We start from the raw sequence: 15,109 nt of genomic DNA on the forward strand, positions 1-15,109 counted from the left end.
AAGTGAAACACGCTCTGCCTGTCTGTGGCAAGCAGATTTTCTACTGGAGGGTAGAAAGCATGGCAATCATATTAAAAAGGCTTCTTTAACGGTATGTCATTTGAATATAAACAAAAGGCAACAGAGGTGAAAAATCCGGAGATAAAAAGGAGAAACAATCACCTTAATCGGGAAAAACCCTGATTAGTTTACCCTAAAAGCTCCAAGGCTGTTTTCTGTTGCTTTTCTCTGACCATTAGCTCTCAAAAACACCAAACAGTATTCATTAAAGCCCTTTCAAGAGCTGAAAACCACCCCCTTTTCTTAAACCACAAATGACAACAGTAATTCCTGTACTGCATCTTAGAATCTCTGCTTCTTATTAACTCTTGCTACTACAGAGGGAAAAAAAAACAAAACACAGCAAAAAGCAAATTAAAATCTTCCTGCACTGCTGAATAAGAAATTTACAGAAAAGACTTAAAAATCAATCCAAAGATAACTGATTATTCTGGGAAGAAACTGAACTGTAAATAATTCTTTTTCCCATTACAGGACATGCACCAACTTAAAAGGACAACAACAGCTTGGAAGGCTCAAGGGACTAGTACTGAGTTATAAAGCCTTTCATCTTTATATGCTTTGATTCAAATCTAGGTCTGCAGTAACTGAAAATTTCTATTTGAAATGAGCTAATGATATCCATTCACTTACACATCACTAAAAGTTAAAGAAGAAGAAGTTAACTAGTCAATATCCACGACACCAGAAATACCCCCTGCAAAATAGACAACAAAAGATGACTTTTCAAAAGGCTTCTTTCTAATCATAAATCATCAGCTGCTCCAGAGCAGGTTAAAAGTACCATGACCGAAGTGTGAAAAGGAAAGATGCATACTTTTGAGACAGAATTCCCTCTAGATAGGTAATTTATGTAATGTATTAAAAAAGCCAACAAAAGTTTTCACTTGAATGAGGAAGAGAAAGCCAAAAGGATAAAACACACAATGACAAATTTACATTTCCTATGAAAAACAGCCTATTGGCTCTATGACATATGGAGCTAGTTAGGTATAAAATGCTGAAACTAATTCCAATCACATGCAACTAGTAATAACAATTTTAGAACAACACAGAGGCCCTGGATTTTATCACTCCTTGATAAACAGATCTACATTTTCAGTCTTTACAGTTCTGTTCAGCTCTCCAGGATAAATATGCAACAAATATATAAGAAGTGCTTATTTTCTACCTACAGTTTTCATCAAAAGTGAAAGTCACTATCTCTCAGATAAACATTATGAGCTACAATGCATGTGATTTTGGAATTAGAATACCTACAGTGTTCTTTAAAAAGGTTATATGCAGAGTCTGCGTGAAAATGTAAACAGTGCCCTATTTTACCTCCCCAAAAATGCTCCATTTCATACTCAATGCCAGGAGTAAATAATGCTATTTTCCTGAGAACCACAATGCCAAAAGGGCTAGTTTTAACCTAAAAAGCTTACCCATCACTGCTCAGAACACCAGCAAAGCTCATTTCTATAGAAACAGCATTCCAGCTGTTCTCTACAGATATGCTGCATTTCAGAATGTGTACCTTGCCAGCATCCTGGCCTATCAGAAGCTATATACCAAAGCCTTTTGCAGCATGTCCAGGAAACAGCTGAAGATACCAGGGAGGTGAGATGGTAAAACAGATAAATAGCCAACTGTTACCATCTTTGCTGGGGATTACATTTTAAGACAGACAAACAGGGAAATACTTAAGAAGGATAATGACTGAATATATTGGCATAAAAGTTTAACCAAAATGATATGACATGTAGAGCCTACTCACCCTGTACACATTCACCTAATTGTTTAAAGCTTAACTGTAGTATTCATCATTTGTCTAACTGCAAGCTGGGTGAAACTACAATACAGCTTCAGAAGTAGTAACAAAATGGCATATTTTTATTTATCCTCTCATTATATTTCATTTTAGTGTCAGGTGTTCATCAAGGGTGGAGAAGCAGGACAGGCAACTGCCATATTTGTTAACATTCATCACAGCAGTAGTGCTTTAATTATCCACCTAACGATTAAAAGTAAGCTTTAAATACTTTTATTTCTGTTGGTATGGTAAATCCATTATACATACAGACTGACCTGGATTCTCTTTCTTGTGTAACTGACTCATTTAAAATTCAAACTGTCCCCATACAAGCCTACTAAGACAAAGGCAGATTTGCTGATTCTAGTATTTTTTCAGCATTTTCTCTTGACTTACTGGGAAACACAGCCTAATTACTACTTTTCTTCAGCTGTGAAGCTAAGGGCTCGAACAGAGATTATAAAACAAAATGTGCTGTAGTTTTATGAGACCAAAACACAAAACTGTTTGGTTTCTTTCATTTTTTTAGATTATACAAGCTCTTGCTTCTCTATACACTCTTCCAAATTACAGTTCTACAACAGACTGCACAAATATCTAAAATATTTAACTGTTTCATATAAATTAGATACAAGTTTGTATTACAAATGACAGGATGAGACAAGTGTCACTTAATTCCCCAGTTCAAATTGAAAACATTGCTTGGAAATAACTGAAGGCCTCTTTTTTTGTTCCAGACAATTTTTATGACTATGAATGTGATAGCTTTTATCAGGTGCCCTGCTGGGAGTTAACAGATTTTTTAGTAGATCTCAAATGATGAACTGTTAGAACTTCCACTTACTACAACCAAACCTCATCTTTGACATCTTGACTGGCAATTGGTGCTCACAAATCCAACTGCTCACCCCTAGTATATGGCCTCCCATCATACAACTTTCTAATGCACTAACACATTTCTGAGAAACCTGTTAACAAGATCAGCTGAATGGTACTATCTTAGTCAAACACATCACATACAGACTTTGCAAGTATTCTGAAATATTTTCATTTACTAAGGCAAAAGTTTTCATGTAATTAATTAATAATAAAAATAAATAATAATTAAAAAGAGTGCTTATATAATTTTTCCTGACCTTTGACATTGCTGCACTTGAATAATCACTTTCTATTTTGTGGTGAATCTTAGCAATTTAAGTAGAGGTACACTGTCCTCCTTAGGAACATAATTCTGTTCACATTAAGGAGGTTGTGTAAGCTTACTGTGACGACAATTTTGAGAATTCCAGTCTTGACAGATCAGATTGATAATACTATCATGGAGCATCTGAGCATTTTAAGTATGTAACTTCTTTCATAGGAGTAGCTCCACAAAGTAATTAATTCCTGCAGTTAGCAGTCGGAGACAGTTTCTCAGGTTCTGCCTTGTGAATAAAAGAAAAACATTTAAATGCATATATCTTTTAAATCTGCAACTGTGCAAAAGATAACATCAAGAACATAGCATGACAGCTTTGTAAATCAATCTTTTCAAGATCTTCAGAACAAATTATCTTCACAGAAACATATTTTTTGCTAGCCAAAAACTTCACTACATTGACATTATTTTATATTGAATATATGTTTACTCCTACAAGTGTTAAAGGAAGATTGCAACCTAGCATAACTAATTAAAATTTTAGACAACATTTTAAATCTTAATATGCTTCTCCTGTATATACACTCTAAATATTATTCAGTACATAATTTGGAATTTTTGAAAAATTATTATTTAAATAATCAGGTCTAAGCACTTTTACTCATTATGACTTTTCCTTTTTCACTAAGAAGTCAAGTGTAATTTTCAAATGAGCAAATATGTTTTTTGAGGCACTTTTAAGATTTTTGTCTCAACACCACTTTTCATGGTAATATTTTTCCTACCGCTGCCATGTTTTGCCTTCAAAAAACTATTACCACTCAACTTCAGGGCAACTCAGATTCAGCATTTTCAGGGTGTTTCATCAGTCAAATGGATTTAAAATTATCCATTTTAAAAATTAAGATTAGGTCATAAAGGCTCAGCTAGTCCTTTGAAGATATTAATGATCCTTTTAAGTGCCAGTTAAGAATGAAAATGTCAAAATAATGAAAGTATTTGTTTTGAATGCAAGAGTTGTTTCTCTTTTGAAAAAATACTGCTTGGCAAAAGCATTAAATATGAAAAGATGTATTTTAGACATGATTAGACTCATTAAGATGTGATAAAGTAACATAGTGCCAACGTTTAGAGATTCCAGATCTCTATTCTAAAGCATAAGAAAGGTTCATTGACTGTAAGATGTTCATCAATTAATCAAAAGCATACTTACTGCAAAAAAAGGCATTCAAAATTTAACACTTCTTAAAAAGGGATTTTTAAACTTTAAAATATGAATATGAGGGATTGAAGTAACTATTCAAAGAAAATGGCTATAGACAACCCCCAAACTGCAACTCTGCTTATACCTATGCTTATGTTAAAATACATCTTAAATGTTTACTTTCTTTTTTCCTCCCTAGACTTGTGTTCTAGCCCCCAAATTACAGCAGTAGCTCAACAGACACTTCAGGAAGATAGCTATGTCCATGTACTGATTCTATGAAACAATAAACACTTAATATCCCTAAGTTCTTCATAAGTATGAATACTTCTGGCTCATGGTTACGTGAAAAGTCCTTTGCAGCAGCAAAAGCATGGTTCATCCAGAAGAAAGAGGAAAACACCCTACAGTTACTGACTGTATGTACCTAAATTCATTGTTCTAACTGGCAGAAATGAGCTGCAACCAAACTATTTGCACCACATCAAAACTTTCTGCCACTTTACATTACAGATCTCCCTTGAGAGGTGCAAGTCATATGTTTAGAAACACTCATTTTAAAGCACTCAGCTTAACAGTTGCAGGAGACCTGTACAGAGCTGCATATTTTGTTCAGATAAAGGAGAAGGGGAAGGGAGCAAGATTTCCATAGGTAACAGAAGACTTCACTGTCAGATCTTAGATATTTTTTTGGTAACTCAAACATCGTACTGGTTCACAAAGAGCAACAGTTGTGGCATTTACATTTCTTAAACACTAAAACATTAACATTGATTTTTGTTTATGTAAGTAATACCCAAGCATTACCAAGAACTGTACCACCTACAAGTAAAACTGTAATGCAAGGCTATTCACAGAATGATAAAATGGTTTGAGTTGGAAGGGACCTTAGAGATCATCTAGTTCCAACCCCCCTGCATGGGCAGGGACACCTCCCACTAGACTAGGTTCTTCAGGGCCCCATCCAACCTGGTCTTGAACACTTTGAGGGACAGGGCTTCCACAGCTTCCCTAGGCAACGTGTTCCAGTGTCTCACCACCCTCATACTAAAGAATTTCTTCCTGATGTCTAACGTAAATCTTCCCTCTTCCAGTTTTGATCCATTACCCCTTGTCCTCTGCCTCCAAGCCCTTGTAAAAAGTCCCTTCCCAGCTTTCCTGTAGGCCCCTTTCAAGTACTGGAAGGCCACTATAAGGTTGCCCTGGAGCCTTCTCTTCTCCAGGCTGAACAGGCCTAACTCTTTCAGCCTGTCATCATAGGAGAGGTGCTTCAGCCTCAGATCATCTTCATGGCCCTTCTCAGGACTTTCTCCATGAGCTCCATGTCCTTCTTATGTTGGGGGCTCCAACTTATTTCTAAGTACACAGTGCAGTTAATCCCCTGAAGCTTATTCACCCTCAAAAAGTTAACAGTCCAAGTCCATCAGGTCAGCTGCATTTTTTCAATTAGAATTCATTTAAATACAAAATGGACAACACAGTGAAAGGCCAATACCCTAAATCACTAAACCGGTTTGCTGTACCAACAGGTTCAAGTAGCCACACAAATGTTAAGACAAGCAAAAGGTTCCCAGTTCATACACTCATATACAGGAATACTGATACCACCAATTCTAATGAAGACAAGGGAAACTCAATCTAGAGACAGTAATACTCTAGCACAGATAAGGTCCTCTAGAAATGTCACTGTTAAGAAAGAGTGGTAACAAAACCACTATTGTCCAGATACTTAAAGAGGTCCTGTGAAAAGGAAAGTCATTTTTTAGAACCTGTTTAGAAAGGTATTGTCTAATAAAGCTGCAAAAGGCCATATATCACAGATTGAAGGATCATGGCAAATCCAAACAAAACAACATGGATACAGTTTCCTTTTATGAAGATAAGATAAACACAGCCAAGGTCACCTTTATAGAAAAATTTGCAGGCAAACTGAAGAAGGCATGTTTACATTTTCCCAAGAAAGCAGCAGCTTCAATTCACCACAAAGCATTCAGTTTTCAAAAAAAACCCACAACAACCCACAGAAAATCAGTATAGAACAACACTAACAACATCGTCAACAGCAGAGTTGACGTTTGTTTAATAAAAAATTACAGGTACTCACAGTTCTACATGGTGCCCCCTACAGAAAACCACTAGATTATGAGACCATAAAAGAACAGTGAAGAAGCAGATTTGCAAGTGATTATGTAATACAAGATAGTGCTCCATGCCAGACCACACAAACTTCCAAGAGAAATACATAGAGGTCTGTAGGCGAAAAGTTTACACTCTATTGAATAATGTCAAGCAATGCAATGCCTCAGCTACTGAAGCAAAGTATTTCAAGATAGAGACTTGACTATTCTAAGTGAATGATTTAACACCAAAAGGCACCTCAAGAGACTCATTATTTACCTGTCAGTGAGGACCTGTGTTTAATTAAATGTCCTCCCTGCCCCCACAATGAGCCTTTCAGCTGCATAAGGGATAATATATGCAGATATAATATTTTATTACAGATTTATGAAACTAATTGTGTGACCTCATCTGGAACTCCTTGTGTGCAATTGATCATTGAAACTCAAAAATAGTGTTGCAGAAAACAGGGTTCACAGAAAGCCAACAAATATGACCAAAGTATAAAACTAACAATCACTATGCTTGAAGGCAGAATGCTTATAAAAATTCTATCAATGCTTTTAAGTATTAAAGTACTGTTTGAGAATTGTATTGATGTCTCATCAATATGAAAAACAGAACTTTTATTTAGTTTTAAGAATTAACGTTACAAGACATACACTTATGACATTTTAGCAACTGAACTGTGCATAATATAGATGTCACACCAAACTTCTCACAAAAATCCTTGCAATAAAAAGAATGCTATGCCTGTAAGGCCATCTGGAGTTGAATTTCACAGTGGATGTCAAAGGCAACACAAACGACTTCTATACATACACAGGTGACAAAAGGAAGACAAAGGGAAATGTGGGTCTGCTGGGTGACACACAGGGTCCAGGTGACACAGGACATGGAAAAGGCTGCAGTTTCAAACTGAAAGAGGGTAGATGTAGATTAGACATTAGGAAGAAATTCTTTACACTAAGGGTGTTGAGACACTGAACCAGGTTGCCCAGAGCAGTTGTGGATGCCCACTCCCTGGAAGTGCCTCAGCCCAGGTTCGACTTGGCTTTGAGCGACCTGGTCTAGTGAAAGGTGTCCCTGCCCACGGCAGAGATCTTTAGGGCCCTTTCCAGTCCAAATCACTCTATGATTTGGGTAAGCTCAAAATTAGACAGATAAAAAAGAAAACATTTTGGTTTGTTGTTATGATCCTTACAATTACAGAAGATGACTGGCAACTGCCAAGAATGGTAACTAGATGTACAGGAGGTGAGGAGTTAAATGCATCAGTTCTATGCAACTGAATGAAAACGTTGCTCCATAACAGGTTATTCTCATCCCCCAGCTAAAGAAAATATTTCTTTTATCTTTTATACATACAAACAAAAATAATAAGTGCTTTACTTTTTAAAGCCACATTTTAGAAGCATTTTGTTAGAGCATTATCAAAAGAATACTGTACATGTACATACTCTCCTCCCTTTAGTATGCTATTAAGATGTTCTATGCCAACTCTAAATATATATTATTTACTTTAACACAACAGCACAGTACAGAATAGCATTTCTCCAACTCAGCTTGTCAGTGACGATTGCTCCTTATACACTTCATTAAACACAGATGAAGCAGTAACTATGCAAGAAATGCCACACAAAGAAATTATTTCATTTTTTTTTCAAAATACACTTATAAAAGTAAAGATTTTTAAAAGAGCATTTAAGTGCTCATATTCCAATTGTGGAGTTGCAAGATGAATCATCACCAATCAGTACTAAAAATTCTATTTATAATTAGACTGACTAGTAGCTAACAGATATACATTATTAGAAAGTATTATCTTGTAGCACCAAATCCCCAACTCTTTCATCTTATTTCTCCTTAGCAAGTGACATTTACAGCAGTAACTGTACTTCTGAAATCAAGTACTGAAATGAGAGATCAATACCTGAGAGGCATATTTATAATCAAACGTCCCAGAGATGTTTAGATAAATATATTTGTTTATAAATAGAAAAGAAAATGCCTTGTATTGCTTGCTTTAATTGCAAGCATTGTATCCTGACGATAGGTTTTTCATGTTACAATAAGCTTTGCAAAGTTGTAAAAGCAACAAGATTAAATTAGAGCTGTTAATTAAAGGCTTCAATTGATTCTACCAGTGATTTGGCTCAAGGAAGTATTATTAGGGAAAAAAAAACATGCAGAACCAATCAGAGTACATTTAATTACACCCTTCACTCAAAACCAGCCCTCTGCCTTGAGTTAATGTTGCTTAAAACAGCACGTATCTGAAGGACATCAGAAAAAATAGCCTTTAATTCTGTATTTGGATAGTATTAAATCTCAGATTAAACTATGTATCAAGTCACCATGTATTCCTAAACATAACAAGAAAACTGGCTTCTTAGGTTCTCCCTTCTGTCTCTGCTGTTTCATGCAAAAGTTATTTCAGGTTCCCCACTATTATTTATTTTACAAGCTCTTCTAACAATAACTCCAGTTCTCCTGCATACTTCATTTCACAGTCTCCCTCACCCACATTCATGCATATCCCTCTCTACTAAGTACTAGGACAAGCAAGACAAGCAAATCCTTTGTTGTGTTCAGACCCAGAAGCAGACAGGCTCATCAGCTGGCAGGTCAAGTAATATTATGGATTTGGCCTTCCCTGCCTACCTATATTTTCAAAATTTTTCAGGAATTTAAACACAATAAGGGCTTCACTCTGTCAGAGCTTGACTGAAATAGGCAACTAGACAGAAATGTTACTAGGGAGGAACTGATAAACCAAAAGACAAAAGCCAACTTGCCCGGGGAACTTAAGAGACTCACAAGCTGCAGATGTGCTGCATCTGAGGATGCACAACTGCCTTAGCTTCAGTGGCTTCATATCACTAAGGCCAGCATTTAGAAACAAAGTAGAACAGAAATCATTGCAGTATCTGATTGTTCAAACACAACCATCAGCTCCTAACCTTCCACAATGGTGTAAAACTGAAATGATGTTGAAAAAGAAGGCAACAATGGTAAAAATCTAGATGATCTATTAAACCTTTAAATCATTAAATGACTCACAGATTTAACCGTTCAGGTATGCTAAGAGGCACACAAATCCCCATCTTAGCTGCTATGTTTCTTGCTGAATAGCTTGCCAAGCCTTATAAAGTTATGATAGCATTTTCCTAATGTTTAAATTATAGTTCGAATGCACAATCTTGTGATTACATTTACATCCACAATACTATTTATCTTACTGCATGTAAAAAACAAGATTTAAACTTTGATTTTATCTTTGGCAAGGACCAAGGGATAATTTAATATACAAAAGTATTTTTTTTTTAATATAAGAATATATTTTAAATATCAACTAGACAAATCTACCAGATATGGATATAATGAATCATCATTGTAGAACACTGTACTTATCTGGAAGGCAACTGTCAGGCTATTTGTTTAAAAGTCAACATAAAATGGCTACCCTGGTAACAAGTGAGAACTTGACTGCAAACAATCCAATCACTGAAGCCTCTGACAAAAACCTCATCTTCTTGTGAGCCTCTCCCTTCTCCCCACCACATACACAATACTTGTAAACATTAAATCAATTTGGTAATTCAGCCATGTTACTATTTGTATTCTTTACAGTTCAGGTTAGTAAACCTCTTTGGGCTTGATTCTTGTTTTACTATACACTATGAAAGTGTATGTACCATTCTACATAGCCAGGTGCTGTTAATAGGTCATCTGTTCTATGGGTATACTTGAGCCTGATTTTGACAAGTTCTCTTGGCTCTGAAATGGAGGCTACAGTAAATGTAAGAATGTTGTGCACTTTTAAAACTAATTATACTACTTGCACCCACATCAACTGAAATCTGTACTAGACAGACCATCATCACCATCTTGCCTATATAGTCCATATAAAAATGTTATCAGTATTTCCTCTTACATCTTCATAATATATTGGAAAAAGGAGGGGAGAGATGGAAGACACATCAGAAAAAAACACCAGAATTCGAAAAATAACCTAAAAGAGGCTTGAGATAATGTAGCTATCCTCTTTTTTTAGTTCTAAATAAATATAATTGCACAATAGCTTAGTATACTTTGAAAGAAATTTTTAAGAGCAGGATGGTAGGAAGACACGACCACAGGTTTTTCTTCTCCCTTTCTCTTCCTTCATTGCAGATGCAAAAGTGCAGAGCATCTCTTCCTACAGGTTAAAGTTCTAATCAGGACTGAGATTGGAGAGATTTCTTTTTAACCAAAACCAGAATAATCACAAAACAAAGAGTAATGAAAGAAATAATCACGATTTTGGTGGCATAGTACCCAGTGTTTCCTAACACAAAATTTTCATTTAATGTTATCCTTTCCAGTGCTACCAGAGTAATGCTTTGCCTAGGAGAGAATTGCTTTATTGTTGGAGACAGAAACCCTCTTTACCTGAGCAAAAAGTCCTCAATTGCAATCCACAGGAAATAATTAAGGAAAGACTATCAGAAACAGGTTTGAAAACATGAAGCTATCCACAGCACTCTTGTTATGTTACTTAGGCTTTAATTCTTTTCAGGTAAGACACATTCTGCTCCTTCTCTCCCTCACATAAAATTCATTAAGTGTAGGCATGAGAAATCTTTTGTTTTCAATATATTTTTCAAAGGCTTAAAAGGCTGTAATTATGCAAAACATTTGGGCAAGCTGTGGCTTTTTGAAACTGTAAGGGGTGACAATTCTCAAAATTAAAAAGGTATTTATCCCTTAAGTAGGAAAGCACTTATATTTTATATCTAAAAAGATGTCTAGAACAAATGACACAGTCTTTTAAGAACCCCCACCACCGAATGTGTAATGTTTGGCCACAGGACTTTTCACAAAATAAAAGCAGAATGTTGATTTAAGTGGCAATTTCTTCAATTGAAAAGCATTACAAATTTTAAACAAGTTTGTTAAATACTTATTAAATTTTAAATGAAGTTAAATCATTTTCATAGAGGCAATACAATACATATTGACTATTTAGACAAATGTATCAACTAAGGCACTGGGACAAATCTAACCAGATACCTTTTAGAAGAGACTAAGCCAATGTCCTATCTTAAATTTCACTATTTTACAAAAACATTTTGTACAATTTTATAAACAGTTGTCCATTAATTCTGAAAATCAGATTGATGCCGCAGGAAGAATCCAAGTTATCAATAAACATTTCTTCTTTAATGTATATCCTGTCTTTTATATAAAGATGTCAATTTTTAACATCATTTGCTCTTAGAATTGCCAGAATAGATAATTAATTGCCAAAGTATTCCTCTAAACAGATTGAAATCAATACCTCTCTCAACTTTACAGAAAACTGTCCTCTGGAAAAATGCCAGCATAGTCCCTAACTCATCATTATTAATTAGCAGCCATGCTTGATAATTCTACCTTTTCAGAAGTGTTCAAGGCCAGCTCAGATGGGGCTTTGAACAACTTGTCTATTGAGAGGCATCCCTGCCAATGCAGGGGGGTTGGAACCAGATGGTCTTTAAAGTCCTTTCCAACCCAAACCATTCTGTGATTGTTAAGCATCTCCCTAAAGCAGTATTGTTTCTTACAGATTCATTATCAACTTTTCTTGGTTTTCCTATCACAATATTCAAATTTAGAGATGCCTCATGTATTTTGAAGATTAAAAAGTGAACTCTGCACTAACACTGATAGTCTTCTATAAAGTATGCTTTGATGAATAGCAAAAGTGATTAAATCACATAAAATGTTCCAAACACTAGGATGTGAAGTTCACAAAAGTAAAGTCAATTCCTGCTTGCGTACGCTTCCCAGAAGAAAGCCCTCACAAGATCTATAGCTCAAAAAGGATGAAATTTTGGGTGTAAGGAAAACCCAGTACTTTTGTGGGCCAAAATCACATTCCTTGTAGCATACCTTACTGTTAGAATTGAGTAAATACAATAATTACCTATAACACTGGAATGACCTCTAAGTGTTCAAGGAATCATGTAGTTCCATTTGTCTTCCTCTTTCCAAAAATGTGAGGCAGCAGAAAAAAAATCTAGAGGCAGAAAATAACAGTACAAGTAAGAACTAGCCATTTGAAGAAAAAAAAAACAACAAACCCCAAAGTTGAAAGCATATTGCCTACTCCAGTCAGATAGAACTTCCTTCCATTTGTCCTGTGATTCCTAAACTTTCTGAGAGGAAAGTGATAAAAGCGTGTCACTGCACAAGTCACCTTAGTTCCTTCCACAACTCGAAATCACATACACATTAACAAAGGCTCCAAAGAAAGAGAGGAAATTAATCGGAAATTTTAATACATTAACTCTCAAGGAACACTGGATTAAGAAACAGTTGGGGTTTTTTGTTCGGTGGTTGGTTTTGTTGCTGTTGTTGGTTTTGTGGGCATTTTTCTGTTGTTTGTCTACATTGCTTGGTTGATTTTTTTTTTGTTTGGTTGGTTTTGGGGTTTTTGTTGTTGTTTTTTTAATAGCCTCAGTGCATTTTCACCCCTATCATTGACTAGCTGTAATTCCATGAAGGGAAGAGTGGTGAAGACTTTCTCACTTTCTCTGCCACATGAAGCACTTAAAATGAACACTGTTGCCAAAAAAGTAACATTGACCATATGGATGAATAAAGGCAAGTACCACCATTAAACATGCTTCAATAAAGGAGGAGCTCTGTAAGAATTCACTTACTCTTACAGTGCTTCTCAATCCTTTCTTATTTACAGGCCACCAAAAATTTTCCAGTTAAAGACAGACTGACCTCTCCTCAAAAAACCTAAGCCTCTGAAATAGTAGGTGTCTACTTTGGCTGAGCACCAAGAAAATCGACTACATGCACTTTAAAGTGAAAGAAAATGTAGCCCCTCAGGACACCTGCATGCATAATGTGACACCTAACATTTGACCTCTCATGGTCTGATCTTTTTTTACTAGCTGCAAGAACCTTCTAGCTGTCTGAATAATAGTATCACCTCATTCTTGCACCTAAAGCATGTAAACTCATCTCTCCCACACGATTTTTTTTTTAAGCCATACAGCCAATTAATACACCTATTTATGGTCAGCAGTAGCTTTATTGGCGATTTTGAGTGAAATATTTAGTTCTTACAGAAAAAAGCAAATAGTTAGGTTGCTATAATAAAAGGCAATTTAATTAATAGGGGAGGTGGTAAACTTTCCCATTTTAAGAGTTTTGTAAGGAAAATGTAAAAGCATGGTGTAGTTTCTTAGGAGCTGTAGAAACTCTCATGACTGGTCATGTTCTGATTACCTAATCTGCTTTACCACATAATGAAATACGTAGTTGCATCAACAAAAACACAAGATATCAACACAACCAAAGAACAAGCTTTTTAAAAGCACTGGTGGGTCAAAAGCCTGGAGAGCTGGACAAGTTCATCAATACGAATTGTGACTGTTTGCAAAAGTCTGCAATTCTGTTTGATGGTAACGGTCTAAAGGACGATCTTTTCATCTCCACTCAAATTCTCTTGATTTTAAATTTGCAGTCATTGCATTTCTGTGAAGCACAATGTGTTAAAATCAACTGCCGTGGAGTAAACATGCTGGCTTTGGTAGCAGACCTGCCCAGAGGACATAGTTGAAGGACGGCTCAGTGAAGCTGATGCACAGCAGAGGAAACACTATCTGACTCAGATTAGGGTTGTTATTATTATTTTGGTTCTATCCTGCTTTATGCTCCTCATCATTGTTCAGCAAGTGGAAAACAGGAAAAACATCAGATGGGAACACAATCTTCTATATCAGGAACACATCTATTAAATGCAAGAACAAGGCTCTTTATTTTTTATTTTTTTCTTTCATTCATCCACATGTCTCCGGAAATTCTCATGCAAAAATACCTTAATGATCGGAGATATTTTCCAGCAAAATTAATTAACTAACTGCTCATGAAAACACACCTTGCGATCTGTTTCTGAAAAGGTTCCACCCCCACAACAGTGTACAAAAGCTCTAGATACAAAAGCTACACCAATATAACCATGAGTTCAAATTTTTATTCCTTTCACACTAGTAACAAGAATTAAGTGATAATTACTTGAAAATAAGACTGTATTTGGAGTTTAGCTTATATAATATCATAACTAACTTTTAAGTAAAAGAAACCAACAAAGCCAAACTTCTTCCTCTTTTTACTGTTCAGATGTCCCTGGCTAAAGACGGCTCTGAACTGCTCGGACACCCTGTGACAATGAGCCATGGATGGCGTGACTTCAGCTGGACTGCTAAGCCACATCAGGGTTCACACAGCCAAACGAGTTTGAGCTCAAAGCCCAAAGCCACAGAGAGGCTTTAAGGAAAAACATGAACCAGTAATACATATAAACAGCAGTCGTTTGATGTTCTACATTTATACTTCGGGTTTTTTTCCCGTGTAACAACACCACTCCTCATTTGGGTGATGCTGGCAGTCACTGCTCTACTGTTCGACCAGCCTCAAAATAAATAAATAAATTAGTTTTTCACGATTTCATCCTACGACCGTGAGGGTTAAGAGAGAAACGGGCTAAATACTTGGAAGCCTAGTGTTTTAAGTGCACTTTTACCGAGTCTTCGCTCTGAACTGAGCTGAGCTGACGCATCTGAACTGAGCTGGGCACGGGGGCTGCCCGGCACGGGGGGCACAGCCCCCGCTTCTCCCTGTGCCCCGCACCAGGCCCTGGCCCCGCACAACAGCCCCCTGGCCCCGCACCAGGCCCTGGCTCCGCACAACAGCCCCCTGGCCCCGCAGCCCGGCTGCCACCTCAGCCTCTGCCTCAGCCTCTTCCCGCCCG

Source organism: Chaetura pelagica, unplaced genomic scaffold, assembly GCF_000747805.2.
Source record: "Chaetura pelagica isolate M959 unplaced genomic scaffold, ChaPel_1.0 scaffold189, whole genome shotgun sequence".
Lineage (NCBI taxonomy): Eukaryota > Metazoa > Chordata > Aves > Apodiformes > Apodidae > Chaetura > Chaetura pelagica.